Consider the following 12088-nt stretch of genomic DNA (forward strand, 5'->3'; position numbering starts at 1 on the left):
TCCCTCATGATGAAGAATTTTGGCAAATTCCAGTCCACATTTGTGCAAGGTTTCCAACAAGGGCTATTGGACATGTCCTAAAATGATTAACCTCAATGCTAGAAACATTTCACTTTTCTGCATTGCTACTTCTTGTTAATACAGAGAGAAACTGTCTTCTGTTATTGTTGGGCAAAATGTTTTGCCTGTAAGTAAAATTATAGGTATATTGTTATTTGTCTATTTGACATCTATGAGTACAGAAAGCCCAGTGCTGCTGCTTGCAAGGCATCCTCAATTCCGTGTCCACTCATGCAAGGGGCTTCCCCTGCATCTCATCATCGTGTGCTGGGAATGTAACAGGAGCATAAGAGACAAGAGTATCTGTCACAGATGTTGATAAGACTCCTGCTGCTGAAATGTTTTTCTCTCCCCAAATTACATCAGACTAAGATTAGTTGGGTCAAAAGAAGTGATAAAAACACACAAAAGCTTTCGAAATGACAGAGGCAAAAAACTCCAATTAAGATAATTACATAACTTAGATAAATAAGCTGTGCCATGACACATCTAATGTTTTAAACAGTAATAGCAAATGTTGATAAGTTAAAGCAGGAATGGCTATTCACCTTATTTTATGAACCACAGTGAGTAAGTTAGTCATGAAACTGAAATGTTTTGCCTGCAAAATTGAAAGGAAGTTTTTTCATGCAATGCATATTCTCCTTGGGGAAATCATTATTTGAGGATACTGTTTGGTATCTAGAGTTTACTGGGATCTAGAAAAAGAACAGACAATGGAAAAAAATCCAACAAAACAAAGCTAAAACCAAGGCTTACTCAGGTTTGACATACTGTTAAGTAAATAATTAAGTATATTAGAGAAGAGATAAATACTTATGCTACTGACTCACAGGGGCTAGAATTATCTCTACCTGAAACAGGTGTAACCCAACTACCTCTTGCAAAACACTCTGAATTTTTATGAAGCAGCTGTGGCCAAGGACAAAGCTCTGCCCCAGCTGATCCAGCACAGCAATGGTACGCCTGCACTCCGATGGCAGTAATTCCCCCGTGATGTACAATGTGGTGCCCTGACACCTACCAGTTTTAGGGGGAATCTGCATGTGTTTCCTAGGTTGTATGATGTAAGAAAAGTCCAGATCAACCTCCTATGTTGCACTAGCTTTTAGCACTAAGGGTTAAAAACTGCTACTTGAATGTTAGGGACATCCATGTAGCTCGTACATCAGGTGCACTGGCTCTGCTGGCTCCCACATAGCTGGTAAGGAGCTGGAGCTCCCACTCCTGCCAGGAAGCCTGTGCCCCTCCACAGAGGCAGGGCACTGCCAGGTACACCTCTGACTGCTTAGGACAGGGGAAAGGGAGTGTAATAGGCACCTTCTGCCAACCTCCACCATAGGGTCTGTAAGACTCCCCGTGTGCTCTTCTTTCCTGATTTGCTCCCCTTCCAGCAAACCTTGGTGCCAGACACAGTTGATGCTTCCACGCACACTCTAGTGTCTTAGCTGGTAAAAAATGCTGATTGGCATTCTAATGAAAATCTAACTGATGCAACCAAATTGTCTCTGATCCTGACGTACATATGGTGACAGACACTGTAAACAATTTCTTTTCATCTGTAAAGGAAACACATCACCTCCAGTGTGCCCCTACTTTACATCAGACACACTGTTAAGAGTTTTGTCTGATAATTAAGAACCAGCATGAAGATCAAATGTTGATTTTAATTTATACAAATAATTTTTACTAAACAGCTGCTTTGGGTGATACTATCTGAAATCGAAACCTTGGAAGTGCTTTGGAGTAAATGAGGTATTCAGCATTTGATATTAATATTTACTGCTGGAATATGATTGATTATATGCTTTGCTATTTACTGTGAAAGCTGGATACACTTAAACATAAATTCTCCTCAGTATATATGAGATGCCCAACTTGGATGCTTTTTCTTTCTCTTTTTGGCAGCGAATTTCATATATTCTAAGTGAAAACTCTCATCTTTTCTCATTACTCTTGCATGTCTGATTTCAAATCTCTCTCCTATAATGCTGGGTGTGGTTTTACTTGCTTTATCACAGGCATTTCCGATAGTTTTGTGTGGTGATTTGGAACCTATACAGTAAAGATGTCCCATCTCTAAAGTAATGGCAAAATTGTAAGAAAACTTGAGCGTGATAGTACAAAATGAGGCCTCTTTTACCCCCTTTGCACCTCCCTGCCCCCAGGGCTGAAGTTGGCTGAGCCACAACTAGTTCAGTCAAGAAGTTTCTTTACAGCCTTATGCAAGGGGCTTTCATTCTGCATATGTTACAAATAATAGCTTTGGACTAATAAGAAGATCTTAGAACATTATTCGGACATCTGTAAGTCATTATTGGAAGTTACATTCCTGTTTGAAGGATCTCTCCAACTCTTCCCTCCTCCCCTTCTCCCAGATCTCTGTTGGAAAAAATGTCATTCCCTGTATGTTTGAAGAAACTGGTTCTGGTATCTCTGACAGTAGCTACGTTGATAATCCTTATGGTAGAAGTCTGATCTTTCTCCTATGTATCAGCAATGGCTTAACTACATGACAATTACTGTGATAACAGAAAAAAAAATTAAATTTTGGTAGAGCAAATTGTCTGGTGAACATATGTCTGCCTGCTAAAATTCACAGGCTCTTTAATCTGAAGTGAATTTCCCAATAAGTAGAGCTATCAGGACTGAGGCCTTGGCTGAGTAATGCAGTATCCCACAAGGAAGAAAAGGCAGCATCCTACAATATAGTATGCATTTTTGCTTTGCTTATTCTGGCTTGAGTCTTATCTTTGTTTGAGTCTTGGCCTTTGGCTAGTATTTGTTTGCTAGTACCACTAGGAGATCTGAACTCGTGCAAACAGAAACAGTGAGGGGTTCCAACTTGCATTTCTCCAGGCAAATGGCCTCATTACAGCTTTAGGCAACACAACTTAGACACTCAAGCAATTTCATTTATTCTGAGAAAAACTTATTAATTGATTGGCATCAGGTTGAACTGGGGCTTGATGAATATGTGCACTATGGATATAGTTCCCTAAAAACTTCACTGGCACAGGTAGGCACTGTAATTAGATATTATAATAAAAAATGTTTGTAAAATTTCTTAAATTAGCTGTAAAGTTTTGTGAGTTCTTTTGTCAGATCCATAAATCAGATTCAAGCAATTTTTGGCTATTTTTTTAATAAATTGGCAAGAAAAATGTTTAAGTTTAATCTGACCAGTTTTAGTGTATGCAGAAGACATGTAGTAGATAAGTGTAAAAGACTTGCAGACAGTTTGTATGGGCAATTGCTTGTTTTCATACATGCTAACTTTAACATTGGTGAGAGCGTGTTTCTACAGTATATAGTTGATCAAAATATAATAAAAATTATAAATAGTTTTGAAAGTTTTCAAAATAATCCTTATTCTTTTGAACATGTTACAAAGACTAAGAAAACAGAAAAAGGAGCAAATTTAAAAAAAGATTGCTCTTATTTACATAGCTAAATTAACAGTGGGCTTGTATAATGCTTTCCTTTCTATTATGTGATAAGCCTCATGTGCAATATCTGTATTTGTTGGCAGATGGAAGATGGGAGCAGAGGGAGGTGTTCCTCATTTAAATAGATCTGTTTTCTTTTTTTTTAATAATAAGCAAGACATAAGCAATCCTTTTAGTGTGCTTGGCTGTATGTATTTTGCTGCTTAAAATTGCCCTGAGCATATTAATAGTAGAGCACAGCGTTCAAATAATATCATGTGGTGGGTGTGGGAGTGAAGGCCTCGTGGTTGGGTTTGGGAATATATACCATGGGAAATCTCTTATGAAATAACTGTTACTTCACACGGTGTGGTCCATTCCAAATGCTAACCATTTACTTGTCAGATATTTTTCATGAGCCTTGCAGATAAGATATCTCCATGGGGATTGATTTAGCTCTCACCAGAGATGGGGAAACCACTCCACCTTTCCTTCAATTTGGTGGTAGAATATTAACGAGGGGAGTGTTAGTCTCTGGAGCTTCCTCCCACCCTTCAACACATCAGATTCATATTAGCAATATTTATTATCTAGAAGGGTGACTCAGTGTCAGCTGTTTTCATTTTTGCTTATAGCACCCTGGAGCAAAATGTATATATAAGTAACAATTTACATTTTCATTTCTGTATTTTATTGCAGTGGAGCTGGTCACAATACCATAGTAACAGTTGCTTTGCAGATTCACTTTTGACAGCATTTGATTCTTTGCCATAACGGATGTGGTTAAAAGGCTTGCTTGTGGTAAGAACTGGTAAACCTGCAATTCTGAATAATTAAGTGCTATTATTTTATTGAAAGAATCTAAGAAGGAAACATTTGTCTTTATTTAAATAAAGCCAAATATTTACAAAAATTAGTAAAAAGAAATATTCAGTACGTTATTTTGCTGTAGGACTTGCTTCATACATAATGTGTATGCATATTAAATTCAACAGCATGTGCAAAGACAATTTTACAACTTCTACAGCTGTTCACCACATGTGTGGCTGCATGGGGAAACAAGTATGAGCTAAGAGTGGTCCCCAGCTTATGCCCCTCTGAGAGATGTATATGGTTACAGTAAAAAATGTACATATAGGCGTTGTAATAAAATGTTGATGGTTACCAAGGTCTAAGTTTTGAGTAGTACAACAAGCCTGCATTTCAAAAATTACAAGCAGAACAAGAAAATTCAACTTATATTGCTTAATATGTTGGTTTGGCCTCTTTTTTACCTACAGAAATTCAACAAATACTGTTTAGGTTAGGAATCAAACACTAACTGCATGTCTTGGAATTAGAAAAGACAGCAGCCCAGTCATAGGCTTTATCTATCTTTTGCTAACTTTGCCTAACAGGTGTGCAAAGGCTAACTTTACCTTTCTGCTGGATGGATGGTTTAATTTGTTGCCATCACACTTTTTAGATAAAAGGTAAAAGAAAGTACCTTGCATTTGAGAAATCACTCCAGATTTTGGTTTAAAAAAAAAGTGTTCTCAACCTGTGCTAAATATGTCTGTTTTATCAGGAATGTATGTGGGATATATTATGCAGCTATTAAGAAATTACATTCTTAATCCCTTCTGGTCTAAAGAGAATTTGTTAACTTTCGTATTTCTAACATTGAAACTTGGGACCCAAGGAATTCAGCTGTTTTCTCTTCAGGGATCTGAACTCCATCCCATACAATGAAATAGAACTGTGGTTGAATGTTTTTACCTTGAAGAAGTAAAAACGTTTAAGAAATAAAGGACAACAGAAGACAGTATCTCCTCTGGTATATCAGCCTCACATACATGAATGGCTAGACAAGGTTCCAAGCATAATGGAAGAGGGATTTGTGTTCAGTTTGAGAGGAGAAAGAGGGCTGGGGAGAAGGATTCTACAGTCCTTTCATGGACAGTTAGTGAAGTTCTCCCTAGCAGAGGGCCAGTGCAAATCCTGGATACAACGTGGAGTCAAAATAGGAATGAAGAAGGGCACAGCAGTACATAAAAGTTGTTTCTCTGCATTGGCATGGATTTCAACACTTAGAAGCAGAGACCTAAAAATGTTTTGTGAACTTGCATTCCCTTTGAGTGGGAACATCCTTAGTATGGTATCAGATGCATCTATTGACAGGCAGCAAATGTCAGTGTTGCCAGTGCCCTGTAGTATCTGCTGGGTAAGTTTCTCTTGCCCACGTGTGTCCCTGAAGAGCAGTGAGAGCAAAATTGTATTGTGGGAGGTATTTGGGATATGCCTATGTCAGCTGGATCAGGAGCAGGCTTTGGAAATGAACCTCCTGGTCATTCCCACATTTTTTGGTTCTCAAGTTTGCAGTGTCAGAGTACACAAATGGGATTCCTCCTGAGTGAAGTTAAATTGTGATGCAGGACCTAACATGCTCCAAAAACTAATGGATGTGCAGTCCACACAGGAATTGGCTGGAAATAACTTCCCATAAAGTGTGTCTAGTGTAGACATCAGACCCTCAACAAATACAGTTTCGTTCTGTGTACCCCTTCCTATTGTACCTGGGTAGTTGTTAATAGAGAGATACTGATAATTAATATGTCTTGCTTTTTAAAAAGCATGATTATGGGAATCTGTTCTTGTATCCCCTATTCCTTCTGGAATTAATTACTGTTCATTAACAAAGTGGTTGGTCTACTTCATGGGAGAAACAGGATGAGACAGATGGAGGCCAGCCAATGTTCTTTAGCACGAGGCCTTTCTCACCCTCATAGTGATAGTTTTGTGGCTCACACATTAGGAGCAGTTTTCAATGTAGTTAACTATTCTGCTTCCATTGCCTCTTGATATCAAAATATCTTGACATCTAAATATATAGATATCCAGGCAATATGTGTTTTCTTTATCTGGGAGGTAAGAAAGAGCTCTCTGGTTTATAGATTTTCCTATTTCTCTGGTGTACTGGTATGCATCAGTATATTTTCTAGGGCAGGCAAATATTTTCCTTCCACGTTTTAAAAAGAGCATGTCATGTAGAAATGATTTGTGGGTTTCTTTCTTTTCTTTCCCCCCCCAAGAGCAATTGAATTGAACAGATGAAGTATCAAAAAGATGATTTAAGTATATAATGTTACTTTCTTCGTACTTTTGGTCTCTTACAACCTATAGAAGTTGAAATTTTTTAGGTACATTTTGACTGGTTCAGAAAAGTATGAATTCTTCAACTTTGAGACCTTCTGCAGATCTATATTGCTGTTGGTGGGCATGTACCATGCCAGCCTGTAAAGACCTCCAAGAAAAAAAAAAAAAAGATTTTGGGGCAAATGAAACTTCCAGTCCTTGAGATAAAAGTAAACCTTCAGGCAGCAGCAAAATTTGAAAGACCTGAATAGCAAATTTACTGGATATGTATATTTATGATATCTGCTAGCGGCATAACTTGCCTTTGATTGTTTCTTTTTGTCTGTGGTTTTTCAACAGTGTGTAATTCTGTTGCCTGTCTGCTAAAATACAGATGGTTCAACAGATGCACAGGTCACATGTGGCGAATGTAAGCAACCTGTTTTGTACAGAAAGTTCTCAGCCCTGTGATATAGCGGGGCTTGGACTGGCCCTGCTTTAAAACAATTTCCACGTGATAACACTGGGGGCACTGGCTCTGACGTACTCAGTTTGCTGATGTCCTTCAGCTCATTATCGCCTTCATATTTGACATTGCCAGTTCTGTGGAACAAATAATTCAGAAATACATAAAATTCTTGTTAAATTGTGCAAGACAGGGAATGGTGGTGGGTTACAAGAAGCAGCTGTGTTTGGGCCTGTAGTGAGAAATATTAATGAAACTACAGCTAGCTGGATATTCTCTGGACTGCTTGGGAACTGGTATCTCACATTTTTTGTCTTCAGATATGTGCTATGATTGGTGGTGTCGATCAGCTGCTTTCTACTTATCTGTGTGGATTTCTCTGTTGAAAGATTGCCTTTCTCCACAAGTCCTATGCTCACTAGTTCAATCAAGAGACCCAAGAAGTGAAAAGACTTTTCTCTCAAGGTTTTGTTAAGGAGCAGATGGGAGGTTGGGTTGGTTTTCCTCCTCTCTTTCGTTACTTGAGACCTCTCTTATCTTTTGTGTATATTTGAAGGAAAAAGAAACTTGCATTTGGCTTTTTTAATGTGTAAATGGCAACAAAGACTGAATTTTGATAGCAATTCACACACATCTACACTAAATAATTGATACTTTATGAATCATGATATGATTTATGATTTATGATATGAAAGCCTTCCAGCAGCAAATTATGTGTCAAATTTGAGTGTAAACCCTTCATATATGTATGCACTTGCCTTACATCCCCACTCAGTCTCAATGAAGGACAGTTAAGACTCATAGGTCACATTCCCTGGCACGTGTTATTGTAATTTCAGGGACGATGAACTAACACGTGGGAAAAACAAACAAATATCCAACATAAGGCACGAATCAGTAGCAGTCTAAAGCAAAATAAGGAATGTAATGTATTAGAGATCACTTGGAGGGATGAAATTGAGATCTCTAGCTCTTGCAAAAAGATTCTAATTCCTATATACACAAAGGCAAAATAATATGTTCTCTGAAATAGTTAATGCTGCACTGTATACATGAAGGAAAAACTTTTACATTAATTCATAATTCCAGCTAGATCTAAACTTTAAATCACATAGAAAAGTATAAAATTAGGCACTTTTACCCATTTGTTTTGCAGTAGTATTGGTAATTTCTCTTGCAAAAGAAAAATAATGGTGTGTTCTCCTGCTGTGTTCACCAGGATCAGTGCCAAACCTGAGCACAAAGCAGCAGTGCAGAATTCCTTCCTTGAACTTTTGGAGTTCAAACAAGAAATAAATTGGACCCTGGGCAATACATTACTTGGTAATTCCCAAATCCAAAAATTTTGCCACAGATTGGTATTTAAATTCATATAACTAGTAGGTTTAAATTGGTGATTTTTCTTGTGGGGAGGAAATTTGGAAACACTGTATACTGAAGAGAGACTCATTTTATGGCTCTGCTTTAAAATGTGATTACCTAAATTGGGCTATAAAAATATCATACTGTATCACCTTATAAACATCTCATAACCTCCTTATCCTCAAACCTCTTTGCAAACAGACTGATAAGAAAACAGTAGCTCTATTTAATAAAATAAGGTCTTGCAACTTCTGGTTTTTTGGTTGGTTGGTTTTTCTGTGGTTTTTTAGGTTTGATTTTTTTTGTTTACTTGACATGAAATTTTGCTGGGATGTATAGCTAGATTCTAAACATCTAGCTAACCTATTTATCTTGGGACAGAAATGTAGCTTAAGCAGTCATATTTCAGGCATTTTTACTGTGCTGGATGAAATTTACTTTATGAAAGGTAGTGAATATCTATCTAGCTGTTTGATTTTTGGCTCTGCCTAATCTGTGAGGCAGGCTGTACTTCAATCTTCTATTTCTTTATCATGACCCAGTGGATCATGTCCTTGCAATCAAATCAGATTGGGAAGGGAAGAAAAAGAGAAAAACAAATCCACTAAAGATTAAAAGGGCTGAAAGAAAATGTCCAAGACACATAATCTAAACAGTGTGTCAAGCTTCAATGCTCAATTACTTTGTCTTGCCTCCTTTTCTTTGTGTTGCATCCCTTTCTTTCACTTACCTTTGCTAATTGAAGTTGTTAGCTCTCTATGCAGCACCTTTGTCTTGATGATTTTCAGTAAAACTTTTGGCACCCTATGGAAATTATAGAAATAAAAATTAATAAAGTAATTAGGACATTGTAGACATGAGAAGATTTCAGCCTGTGATATTTACATCTTGGCTACAAAGTTTTTCACCCATAATACAGTATGGAAACCACAAGCATGCAGTATAAAGTTCAGAACAGAATACAGCAGTTTGGGACTCAATCCTGCAAACAACATATGCAATTTTAGTCATATATATAGTTCCATATTTTAAGTATTACAGGGGTGAATATGAGTTATTTAATATGTGGTCTTGAATCTGAAAGTACACGTGTATGTTATTAAATAATTTTTATGTGACAAGGTTCTAGGTGTGTAATGATCAAACATAAAGAGAATTGTCTGGAACTGAAGAGTTTAAAGTAATCTATTGACTTCTGGCTATTTGATGAAACTTCAGATTGGGCTTTAAACAGACAACATGCAATATGAGGAATGGGATCCAGCCAGAAAGAAGTGATTGAGCAGTAAAGGTATGCTAGTTTCACATTTTTCTTGTTTGATCTTTTGTTGATTTTTCCCTTCTCTCATATAATCTCTCTTTCTTTCCTCCCTCTTCTAGTCTGTTGTGTTTGCATTTGGTAGGTTGAGGGCCTATAAACATCTTATCAGAAAAATGTTGGAAGGAGGGTAAGGGGCATATCAGAGTCAATAGGAGAGGAGTGCTGGGTATAGAAGAGCCTAAACAAGGCAAGCAGGGGTGAATGGGAGGCACAAATGATATGATTAGTCATGCTGGAGGATTTTGTCTTTTTTCTTCCTTTTTTAAACCTGAAAGTAAGAATGTGTTATTTGAATTGGATATGTAGCATCAGGTTTGAGTTTAAACCCCATGGTATCTTCCACGGTTGCACTATACATGACTTGTCTGTTTTGGAATTACTCAGATTTGCTGGTGCACTTGAAATTCACTCCCTGCCTTAATCCAAGGTAACATTCAAGTGTAGACAAGCCTAACAGTTCAACACTAACATTTACTTACCTTTGGCAAAAGTTTTAGGTGTTCAAGGAATGCAGGATCATTCAGTAAGGAATGTAGAATTTTACCTCATTAGTTTGTATTAATGAGTTATTTCCTAAGAAGATTTTAATGGCTTAATTTTATTAAGTGAACCTTTATATTAAAGGTTGTGTGGGTAGAGTCATATGAGTATAACAATAGAGTTACTGCATCATAACAACCTATATCTAGCAACCTATGGTGAAGCCTTTTAGACCTTTCTATTCCCTGCTTTCAGCTGCACAATAAATCACAAATAAATCAGCTTAAAACAGAAAGCTAATTTTAAATAATAGCATTTTACCTCAGAGAGGGACAAAGTGGATGTCCTGGGCAATGACTGCACTCATCTGAACATACTCCTTGTGCTTAATCTCAGTTCCAAACCAGTCTTATGTACAAAATATCCTTGCAGGATCCATTCCTTTTTGGAATTAGTGAATTAGGATATTTACTCTTTTCTAGACTTTCAAAACTATCAATGTTTCTTTAGCATTTCAAGAACACAGTTGCTGGCCTGTTGTCTGGATCCAGCATTACAGAACTTGTATTGCCTTAATGTAGAACATGATCTATAAATTTAAAAGCAAACAGGAACAGTTCTTAGGACAGTGTGGTCCTTCCTATCTTTGATTATTATTTTGGTTTTTTAGTTCTTTTTTGGTTGGGACTATCTTTTAGCCTTGACAAGAATCTAGACACTGGAGTCAGACAGAGTTTTGTGAGAATTAGTCCTTACTAATGTCTGAAAATCATTTCTGTGATCTTGAAATACTTTGTGACAAGAAAACATTTTCATACAAAGTTGCTCTTTTATAGAAGTCTGTGCTTTTGATTAGAATCTCCAAGTCAATTTGGGAATAAACTTTTTGTAGAGCTGTTGTACCCTTCATTTCTTTTAGTGGGCAAAATACTTTTAAATAGTTCTATAAATAGGTAAGTGATCATCAGATGCCTACATCCTGCAGCAACTCTTTAAAGCATGCTTATACTCGTGGCAGTGGGTTCATCAGAAGAATATGTTAATTAGCAGGAAGTGTATTCAGTGCTGTCCCAAGGACAGCACACAGGCCCCAGCTCCATGGTTATCCCAAGGCCCTGGTCCTGCATCATTACAGAGGCAGAGACGGTTCTGTGTTCTTAAAACTGTGGAAATTACCCAGGCAATGATGGTTTTAGTATGTTAAGGTTTTGAGTACAAGTGATCTCTAATTCTCCTTTTCAACCCCAGATATTCTGTGATTCTGTGAATATAGAATGGTATCCAAATCAATAACCTCTGTCCCTGGGAAGGATTAGTTCAGATTGGATGCCATTTTAAAGGATTGATACTGCTTTTGGCTTGGGTGACCTGAATTCAGCAGACTCTTCGATGCAGGTTAGAGCTCTATGACTATAATGTGAAGTTAGTAATTGAAGCTGGTCTATAATTTCGTGAGAATAGTAAACGGGTACTTGTTACCCACAGAAGTATCTCTATTGAATTTTGTGGGAAAGAAAGAAAAAAAAAAGAAATTAAAACTGCCAAGTGATGGTAATAGTTTTTACTTGGTGCCTATTTTTTGAGTTTTTACATTTGCTTAGGCTTAATTATGTAGCACCATGAAAACATTTAAACCTCCTGCAAAAGTGAACTGTCACAGCTTTCATACATCTTAGTGAGGATAATACATTACATTGCTGGATTGGGCCAATGCCTGCTAAGTAAAAAACCCTGCCCTGGACTGAAGTTAATCACTAGATCAGGAAATACTTAAAAAGTAAGTAAAAATACAAATTATATATATAACTGTGTTCCTCAGCTGCAAAGATGAACCCTATAGTTAAGATTACAAGAATT

At 37.2% G+C, this 12088-nt stretch overlaps 1 protein-coding gene across 11 annotated transcripts in view; it reads right to left on the minus strand.

Moving 5' to 3' along the window:
* BRDT (bromodomain testis associated) overlaps positions 1 to 12088 on the minus strand; it is a 50940-nt gene that overhangs the window by 36663 nt on the left and 2189 nt on the right. For all 11 annotated transcript variants that reach the window (XM_064664743.1, XM_064664740.1, XM_064664738.1 and 8 more), the window contains exon 2: positions 9161 to 9234. The gene's annotated coding sequence lies outside the window, so the exon portion shown is untranslated. The remainder of the gene's footprint in view (positions 1 to 9160; positions 9235 to 12088) is intronic.

This window comes from Pseudopipra pipra, chromosome 9, assembly GCF_036250125.1.
Source record: "Pseudopipra pipra isolate bDixPip1 chromosome 9, bDixPip1.hap1, whole genome shotgun sequence".
Classification (NCBI taxonomy): Eukaryota; Metazoa; Chordata; class Aves; order Passeriformes; family Pipridae; genus Pseudopipra; species Pseudopipra pipra.